This window comes from Dendrobates tinctorius, unplaced genomic scaffold, assembly GCF_039654945.1.
Source record: "Dendrobates tinctorius isolate UK_male_01 unplaced genomic scaffold, ASM3965494v1 ptg000056l, whole genome shotgun sequence".
Classification (NCBI taxonomy): Eukaryota; Metazoa; Chordata; class Amphibia; order Anura; family Dendrobatidae; genus Dendrobates; species Dendrobates tinctorius.
The window spans coordinates 13,165,531-13,175,085 of NW_027361724.1; positions in this window are offsets into that span (position 1 = coordinate 13,165,531).

Genomic DNA, 9,555 nt, shown 5'->3' on the forward strand with positions numbered 1-9,555 from the left:
GGGAGCAATACATGGTATTAAGAAATAGAGTATGTAAACTTTTGATCAGGGTCATTTGGATGTTTTGGGTTGTCATTATGATTTAAAAAGAGACAACACAGTAGTTTGACAATAAATGGCTTCACCTAACCACTAACCATGAGTGGAGAAAAAGTTTTGGTGTTACCATTCATATACTCTGAAAAAAGGCCAAGAAAGCAAACATTCTACTGGGGTATGTAAACTTTTGAGCACAAGTGTACAGTGGGGAAAATAAGTATTTGATACACTGCCGATTTGGCAAGTTTTCCCACCTACAAAGAATGGAGAGGTCCATAATTTTTATTGTAGGTACACTTCAACTATGAGAGACAGAATCTAAAAATAAGAAATAGAAAATCACATTGTATGATTTTTAAATAATTAAATTGCATTTTATTGCATGAAATAAGTATTTCATCACCTACCAACCAACAGGAATTTTAGCTCTCAAATCTGATCAGCTGTCATGTGCCCTTAACCCCTTCACGACCTTTGACGCCACGTAGGCGTCATTAAAAAGTCATGACAATACGACCCATGACGCCTATGTGGCGTCATGAATTGATTGCCCCCCTGCGGGTCGGGTGACCGGGGTCACTGAAAGGTCACCCGACCCGCACACAAAGGACCCTTCAGAGTTAACACCTGGGGGTGTGGCTTAGCCCCCACATGCCTACGATCGCTCTGATTGGCTGTTAAAAGTGAAACTGCCAATCAGAGCGATTGTAATATTTCACCAATGAAAATTGGTGAAATATTACAATCCAGCCATGGCCGATGCTGAAATAGCATCGGCCATGGCTGGACACCGAGACCCGACCCCCCCACACCAACTGACGGCACCGATCGGCTGCCGCCACCGTCTGACTGCACCGATCGGCAGCCGCCGTCATAATCTGCCACCCCTGCCTTCCCTCCGCCCCCCCAGCCCTCCGATCACCCCCTCAGCCCTCCGATCACCCCCTCTCACCCTCCTTTGTGCCTCCGATCTCCCGCTATCCGTCCCGGTGTCCCGCCGTCCAGCGTCATGGGCGCCGCCATCTTGGAAGATGGCGGGCGCATGCCCAGTGCGCCGAATCAAATCTGCAACGCTGCAGATTCATTCATTTATTTTAATCACTATAATAAACTTTCATAGTGATCAAAATAAAAAAAAAGTAAATCACCGCCCCTCTTATCACCCCCATAGGTAGGGACAAATAATTAAAAAAACAAAATATATATATTTTTTTTTCCATTAGGGCTAGGGTTAGGGCTAGGGTTAGGGTTAGTGTTAGGGCTAGGGTTAGGGCTAGGGTTAGGGCTAGGGTTGGAATTAGGGTTAGGGTTAGAAATATGGTTAGGGTTGGACTAAGGGTTAGGGTTGGACTAAGGGTTAGGGTTGGACTAAGGGTTGGAATTAGGGTTAGGGTTGTAATTGGGATTAGGGTTAGGGTTGGGTTGGGATTACGGTTAGGCTTGTGGATAGGGTTAGAGTTGGGATTTCGATAGGGGTGTGTTGGGATTAGGGTTGAGGTTAGGGTTATGATTAGGGTTGGGATTAGGGTTAGGGGTGTGTTGGGGTTAGGGTTGGAGATAGAATTGAGGGGTTTCCACTGTTTAGGCACATCACGGGGTCTCCAAACGCGACATGGAGCCACCATTTATTCCAGCCAATTTTGCATTCAAAAAGTCAAACGGTGCTCCCTCCATTTTGAGCCCCGACATGTGCCCAAATAGTGGTGTACCCCCACTTATGGGGTATCAGGGTACTCAGGAAAAATTGCACAACAACTTTGGGGGTCTAATTTCTCCTGTTACCCTTGGGAAAATAAAAACATGGGGGCTAAAATAATTATTTTTGTGGAAAAAAATAATTTTTTATTTTCACGGTTCTGCGTTATAAACTTCTGTGAAGCACTTGGGGGTTCAACGTGCTCACCACACATCTAGATAAGTTCCTTGGGGGTCTAGTTTCCAAAATGGGGTCATTTGTGGGGGGTTTCCACTGTTTAGGTACATCAGGGGCTCTGCAAACGTAACATGATGCCCACAGACCATTCCATCAAGTCTTCATTTCAAAGCGTCACTACTTCCCTTCCGAGCCCCAACGTGTGCCCAAACAGTGGTCCCCCCACATATGGTACCAGCGTACTCAGGACAAGCTGGACAACAACTTTTGGGGTCCAATTTATCCTGTTACCCTTGTGAAAATAAAAAATAGCAGGCTAAAAATTTATTTTTTGAGGAAAAAAACTATTTTTATTTTAACGGCTCTGCGTTACAATCTTCTGTGTAGCACCTGGGGGTTCAAAGTGCTCACTAAGCATCTAGATAAGTTCCTTAGGGGGTCTAGTTTCCAAAATGGGGTCATTTGTGGGGGAGCTCCAAAGTTTACGCACACAGGGGCTCTGCAAACATGACATGGTGTCCGCTAACGATTGGAGCTAATTTTCCATTCAAAAAGTCAAATGACGCTCCTTCCCTTCTGAGCCATGCCGTGCGCTCAAACAGTGGTTTCCCCCCACATTTGGGGTACAAGTGTACTCAGGACAAACTGGACAACAACTTTTGGGGTCCAATTTATCCTGTTACCCTTAGGAAAATAAAAAAATAGCGGGCTAAAAAATCATTTTTGAGGAAAAAAAATATTTTTTTATTTTCATGGCTCTGCATTTATAAACTTCTGTTAAACACTTGGGGATTCAGAGTGCTCACTACACATCTAGATAAGCTCCTTGGGGGTTCTAGTTTCCAAAATGGGGTCACTTGTGGGGGTTTCTACTGTTTAGGCACACAGGGGCTCTGCAAATGCAACATGATGCCCGCAGAACATTCCATCAAAGTCTGCATTCCAAAATGGCGCTCCTTCCCTTCTGAGCTCTCCCGTGCTCCCAAACAGTGGTTCCCCCCCACATATGGGGTATCGGTGTACTCAGGACAAATTGCACAACAACTTTTGTGGTTCAGTTTCTCCTGTTAGCCTTGTGAAAATAAAAAATAGCGGGCTAAAAAATCATTTTTGAGCAAAAAAAAAATATTTTTTATTTTCACTGCTCTGCGTTATAAACTTCTGTGAAGCACTTGGGGGTTCAAAGTGCTCACCACACATCTAGATAAGTTCCTTCGTGGGTCTAGTTTCCAAAATGGGGTCACTTGTGGGGAAGCTCCAATGTTTAGGCACATAGGGGCTCTCCAAATGCGACATGGTGTCCGCTAGCGATTGGAGCTAATTTTCCAATCAAAAAGTCACATGGCGCTCCTTCCCTTCCGGGCCCTGCCGTGCGCCCAAACAGTGGTTTATGACCACATATGAGGTATCGATGTACTCAGGAGAAATTGCCCAACAAATTTTAGGATCCATTTTATCCTGTTGCCCATGTGAAAATGAAAAAACTGAGGCTAAATAAAATTTTTGTGAAAAAAAAGTACTTTTTTTTTTTACGGATCAATTTGTGAAGCACCTGGGGGTTCAAAGTGCTCACTATGCATCTAGATAAGTTCCTTGGAGGGTCTAGTTTCCAAAATGTGGTCACTTGTGGGGGAGCTCCAATGTTTAGGCACACAGGTGCTCTCCAAACGCGACATGGCAACCGCTAAATATTCAAGCATATTTTCCATTCAAAAAGTAAAATGGCGCTCCTTGCCTTCTGAGCCCTGCCGTGCGCCCAAACAGTGGTTTATGACCACATATGAGGTATCGGTGTACTCAGGAGAAATTGCCCAACAAATTTTAGGATACATTTTATCCTGTTACCCATGTGAAAATGAAAAAACTGATGCTAAACGAAAATTTTGGTTGGAAAAATTAAAATGTCCATTTTTTCATTCCATGTTGCTTTAGTTCCTGTGAAGCACCTGAAGGGTTAATAATCTTCTTGAATGTGGTTTTGAGTAGCTTGAGGGGTGCAGTTTTTAGAATGGTGTCACTTTTGGGTATTTTCTGCCATAATAGACCCCTGAAAGTGACTTCAAATGTGAGGTGGTCCCTAAAAAAAATGGTTTTGTAAATTTTGTTGTAAAAATGAGAAATTGCTGGCCAACTTTTAACCCTTATAACTTCCTAACGAAAAAAAATGTTGTTTCCAAAATTGTGCTGATGTAAAGTAGACATGTGGGAACATAACTCTCTGGTTTAACAGAATAAAAATTCAAAATTTGAAAATTGCAAATTTTCAAAATTTTCACCAAATTTCCATTTTTTTCACAAAAAACGCAAAAATTATCGACCTAAATTTACCACTAACATGAAGCCCAATATGTCACAAAAAAATAATCTCGGAATCGCTAGGATTCGTTGAAGCGTTCCTGAGTTATTACCTCATAAAGGGACATTGGTCAGAATTGCAAAAAATGGCCAGGTCGTTAAGGTCAAAATAGGCTGGGTCATGAAGGGGTTAAAGGGAATCTGTCACCCCTTTTTTGAGATATCATATAGTGATATCATTCAATTGTGTGTCACATAAGGATTCTCTTAGTACTTTTGCTTCCCCCTGACCCTGCACCTTTCAGGCATAAATACCTTTTTATATCGGTTCAGATGTACTGTATGTAAACTGCCACGGTCCGTTCCGATGGGCGGGGCATATTCGCCTGCTCCCCCCTCCCTGTTTTGCTCTATGCATTTCTTCTTGTGTAGAGCAAGACGGGGGGGAGCAGGTGAATAAGCCCCGCCCATCGGACCAGACTGTGGGAGTTTACATACATCTGAACCGATATAAAAAAGGTATTTATGCATGAAAGGTGCGCGGTCAGGGGGAAGCAAAAGTACTAAGAGAATCCTTATGTGACACACAATTGAATGATATCATTATATGATATCTCAAAAAAGGGGTGACAGATTCCCTTTAACAGCCGAGGGTGGAATCGCAATCCACCAGTGGCAGTTAGCATGTTAAAAGTTGCTGTCAATCTCTGACAGTGGCATCTAACATGCCCATGCCAGAAGTGCGTCACTAGCTCTGCCCATCGGCGCTCCTGTCACATGATCATGGGGCGTCGATGGGTTGGCATGACAACCCAGGGTCTACAAGAGACCCCTGGGGTTGTCATTGCTAATCTGTTATAAGCACCGCACAGTGGCCGGTGTTCTTAGCAGAAGATCGCAACTTCAAGTCTCCTAAGGAGACTATTGAAGCAAGTAAAGAGTACAAAAAATTTTTTTGAAAAATCTAAAAGTTCAAATCACCCTCCTTTTGCCCCATTCAAAATAAAACAACAAAAATACACATTTGGTGTCGTTGTTTTCAGAAACGCCCAATCTATCAAAACATAAAAAGAATTAATCTGAGCGTAAGGAGAAAAAAATTAAAAATGCCACAATTAAGTTTTTTTGGTTGCCATAATATTGCAATAAAATGCAATAACAGGCATTCAAAACATCGTATCTACCCCAACATGGTGTCAATAAAAATCTCAGCTCCCCCACATAGACTCCCTATGTAGAGTATGAGCCCAACATAGCATATTATATATAGTATCAGCCCCACAAAGCTTATTTTATACAGCATGGGCCCCACATAGCCCCTCTATGTACAGTATAAGCCCCACATAGCCTCTTATATAGTATGAGCCCCACATAGTCCCCTATACTCTTATATATAGTTTGAGGCCCCACATAGCCTCCTATCTACAGTATGATCCACACATAACCTCTAATATACAATATGAGCTCTGCATAGTCCCTATATACAGCATGAGCCCCACATAGAATCTTATATAGAGCATGAGCCCCATATAGCCCACTATATACAGCCTGGGCCCCACATAGCCTATTATATGCAGCATGAGCCCCCATAGCTCCCTATCTACAGCATGAGCCCCACATAGCCTCTAATCTACAGTATGAGCCCCACATAGCCTCTAATATACAGTATGAGAGCCACATAATCCCTATATACAGCATGATCCCAACATAGCCCCCTATATAAATACAAATATCCCATACACACTTTGAAAAAAAACAACACACCTTGCTCCCGTTACCCGATTTTCTGCCTCTGCTCTCTCTGTACTCTCCACAGTGCACAGCTGACGTGCTGAAATGACATAATCAGGACTACTGTCTCACAAGCTAATTGGTGGAAGATGGAGCTAGTGTTGCCATTCTCCACCAATGTGTTTACCATTGTCTGCATTCAGAGGATGAGTAGCGTGGTGACAACGAGCGGCGGCAGATTGATGGTGGGCAAGCAGAGGAGGGCACTGTGAGGCCCATGGGCCACTGTTTCAGGCCTTCAGCTGTGCTATTCTGAGAGCCACATCCAACCCTCTGGCTGTTTCAGTCCGACCCAACTTTGCCAAGGTCTGGTCTAGCCTAATTTGAAGTCGTTAAGTTATAAATCAGGGGAGTTGGCGATTGATAAGTATTTTAATGCCCCTATCATTCCATCACATACATATTTAATGAGGAACAGGTGATACATTTTTTGCTAGGAGTGCTTCTTTGAGTTGTTAAAAAATTCTATTCAGCCTTTTCTAAATAATGACCAGGGCATGGACAATAAATGTCATGATCCCAGTGCAGGTTTTTGAGCGGCACACCTGGGGTTAATGTCTGGAGCTCGGTGCAGGTTTTGACCTGCACACCTGGGGTTAATGATTGTGGCCTCTTTCTGGTTCTGGGAGAGCTTCTTAAACCCCTGGGAAGCTTCAATCCCTGCCATTTATACTTTTGCCTTTTGCCTAGTGTGCTGACCCCTGTGTGCCTGTTCGTTGTTATAGCTTGTTTATATGGTTCTGACCCGGTTCTGTTTCCCGTTGTGAGTTTGCCTGTTGATTTTGTACTGCGTTATTATCTCTGTGTATGACTTTGCCTGTGACCTGACTACTCTCTGCTCGCCCCTCTTGTACCTTTGCAGCTATCTCTGTGTGTGACTCATTGGCTACGTCTTGACTATCCTCCCTGTCTATGCCCCCTGGTAACTTTGTCTTGCAGTTATTCTGCTAGGAATTCTCTTGCAGCTCCTAGCTCTGTGGAGTTTAGGCCATGCCCCTAGCAGTCACGAGCTTCAGGTCCTGTGGCTCTGAAGTAGGCATCTACTTGGCTGCTGCCCGCTCCACAGGTATCTTTGAGCACTGTTCGCTTTACTCAGGACACGCGCACTGGCTCAGTGAGCAAGTTCAGTGCGGTGTTCCTGACAATAAAGAGATGGTTCAATCCGCATCTGTATAACCTTTTAGGTCAGGTAATGCTTGCTTTTGGAAAAAAAATATATATCAGATCTCCTCACATGTAAAGCCCCCATAAACTTCCGATAGCTGTCCACTAAATGATGTTTCATTTGAATGTTTGGCCGGCAGCTATCTACGAGAGAGACAACGGTTTATCTCTTAGAAAACAAAAGGACCAACTGTCTTAAAGCTGACATGCCAAATATTTACCCCACCTGACCTCACCTGTTAGACTGACAGTCGAACCTGTCCATATTCATGGGTAATCTATGTAACTTTTTTTAAATTTGTGAGATTTTGTGCATTTCTAATTTGTTTGTAAAATACACTGCTCCAAAAAATAAAGGAAACACTAAAATACCACATCCTAGATATCTCTGAATGAAATATTCTAGTTGCAAATTTTTATTCATTGCATAGTGGAATGTGTTCAGAACAATAAAACATAATAATTATCAATGTAAATCAAAATGAATATCCCATGGACGTCTGGATTTGGAATGATACTCAAAATCAAAGTGGAAAATCAAATTACAGACTGATCCAACTTCATTGGAAATGCCTCATAACAAGAAAAAGATGCTCAGTATTGTGTGTGGCCTCCACGTGACTGTATGACCTCCCTACTGTACAACACCTGGGCATGTTCCTGATGAGGTGGCGGATGGTCTCCTGAGGGATCTCCTCCCAGACCTGGACTAAAGCATCCGCCAACTCCTGGACAGTCTGTGGTGCAACGTGACATTGGTGGATGGAGCGAGACATGATGTCCCAGATGTGCTCAATCGGATTCAGGTCTGGGGAACAGGCGGGCCAGTCCATATCTTCAATGCCTTCATCTCGCAGGAGCTGCTGACACACTCCAGCCACATGAGGTCTGGCATTGTCCTGCATTAGGAGGAACCCAGGGCCAACCGCACCAGCATATGGTCTCACAAGGGGTCTGAGGATCTCATCTCGGTACCTAATGGCAGTCAGGCTACCTCTGGCGAGCACATGGAGGGCTGCAAAGAAATGCCACCCCACACCATTACTGAGCCACTGCAAAAACCGGTCATGCTGAAGGATGTTGCAGGCAGCAGATCGCTCTCCACGGCGTCTCCAGACTCTGTCACGTCTGTCACATGTGCTCAGTGTGAACCTGCTTTCATCTGTGAAGAGCACAGGGCAACAGTGGTGAATTTGCCAATCCTGGTGTTCTGTGGCAAATGCCAAGCTTCCTGCATGGTGTTGGGCTGGGAGCACAACCCCAATCTGTAGACGTCGAGCCCTCAGACCATCCTCATGGAGTCGGTTTCTAACCGTTGGTGCAGACACATGCACATTTGTGGCCTGCTGGAGGTCATTTTGCTGGGCTCTGGCAGTGTTCTTCCTGTTCCTCCTTGCACAAAGGCGGAAGTAATGGTCCTGCTGCTGGGTTGTTGCCCTCCTACGGCCCCCTTCACGTCTCCTGGTGTACTGGCCTGTCTCCTGGTAGCGTCTCCAACCTCTGGACACTACGCTGACAGACACAGCAAACCTTATTGCCACAGCTCACATTGATGTGCCATCCTGGATGAGCTGCACTACCTGAGCCACTTGTGTGGGTTGTAGAGTCCATCTCATGCTACCACGAGTTATATTATGTTGTTTAAGTGTTCCCTTTATTTTTTTGAGCAGTGTATAATACAACTTATTATGAAATCTTCATATATTCAATATAAATAATTCACATTGGTTTTGTCAGTCCGTATGCTCTATGTATACCCACCAGTTGTAAGCTACTATTATGTATCATCCTTCTAGTGTGAGGCAAAGAGTAAAAAATGCAGATGACAGGAGGAATGCAGTAACCCTCTATTTTCTTGTCAGAGAGTTTTCATTTTCTTCTGAGCATTCAATTTAATAGATGTAAGTGGTCTTTACGTATTGCTAAATATAACTAGTGACCTCAATGTCCGACTCTTCCATCACATATAAGGAATCTGACTGTTTTTCCAAGTCATCTGATGAAATTATTGTTTTCCATGCACTGATAACACAAGATTACTAGAATAAGATTTGTTTGTAGGGATCCATTTTTTTGGACCATATTTCCATGTTATTGGCAAGAACAGGACAAACTTTTCAGATGATATTTCACAACTGCTTTGATTTCTTCCACAGAATACGAAACTGAAATCTACTAAGATTTGTCACATACTCATTTCATCACTTTCTTTACACATTTATGTCCAAGGACATGAAACATTCTGGGAATAATTACAGAAGGAAGTATGGTTGTCATGTATTTCAGGTTTTTCATAACTTAAACAGCACGTGTTAGAACAGATCGGTTCATGGAGGATTGAGTATGAGAATATCATAAAATTCTCGGTTTCACGTGAGTTAAAGCATTTTGAG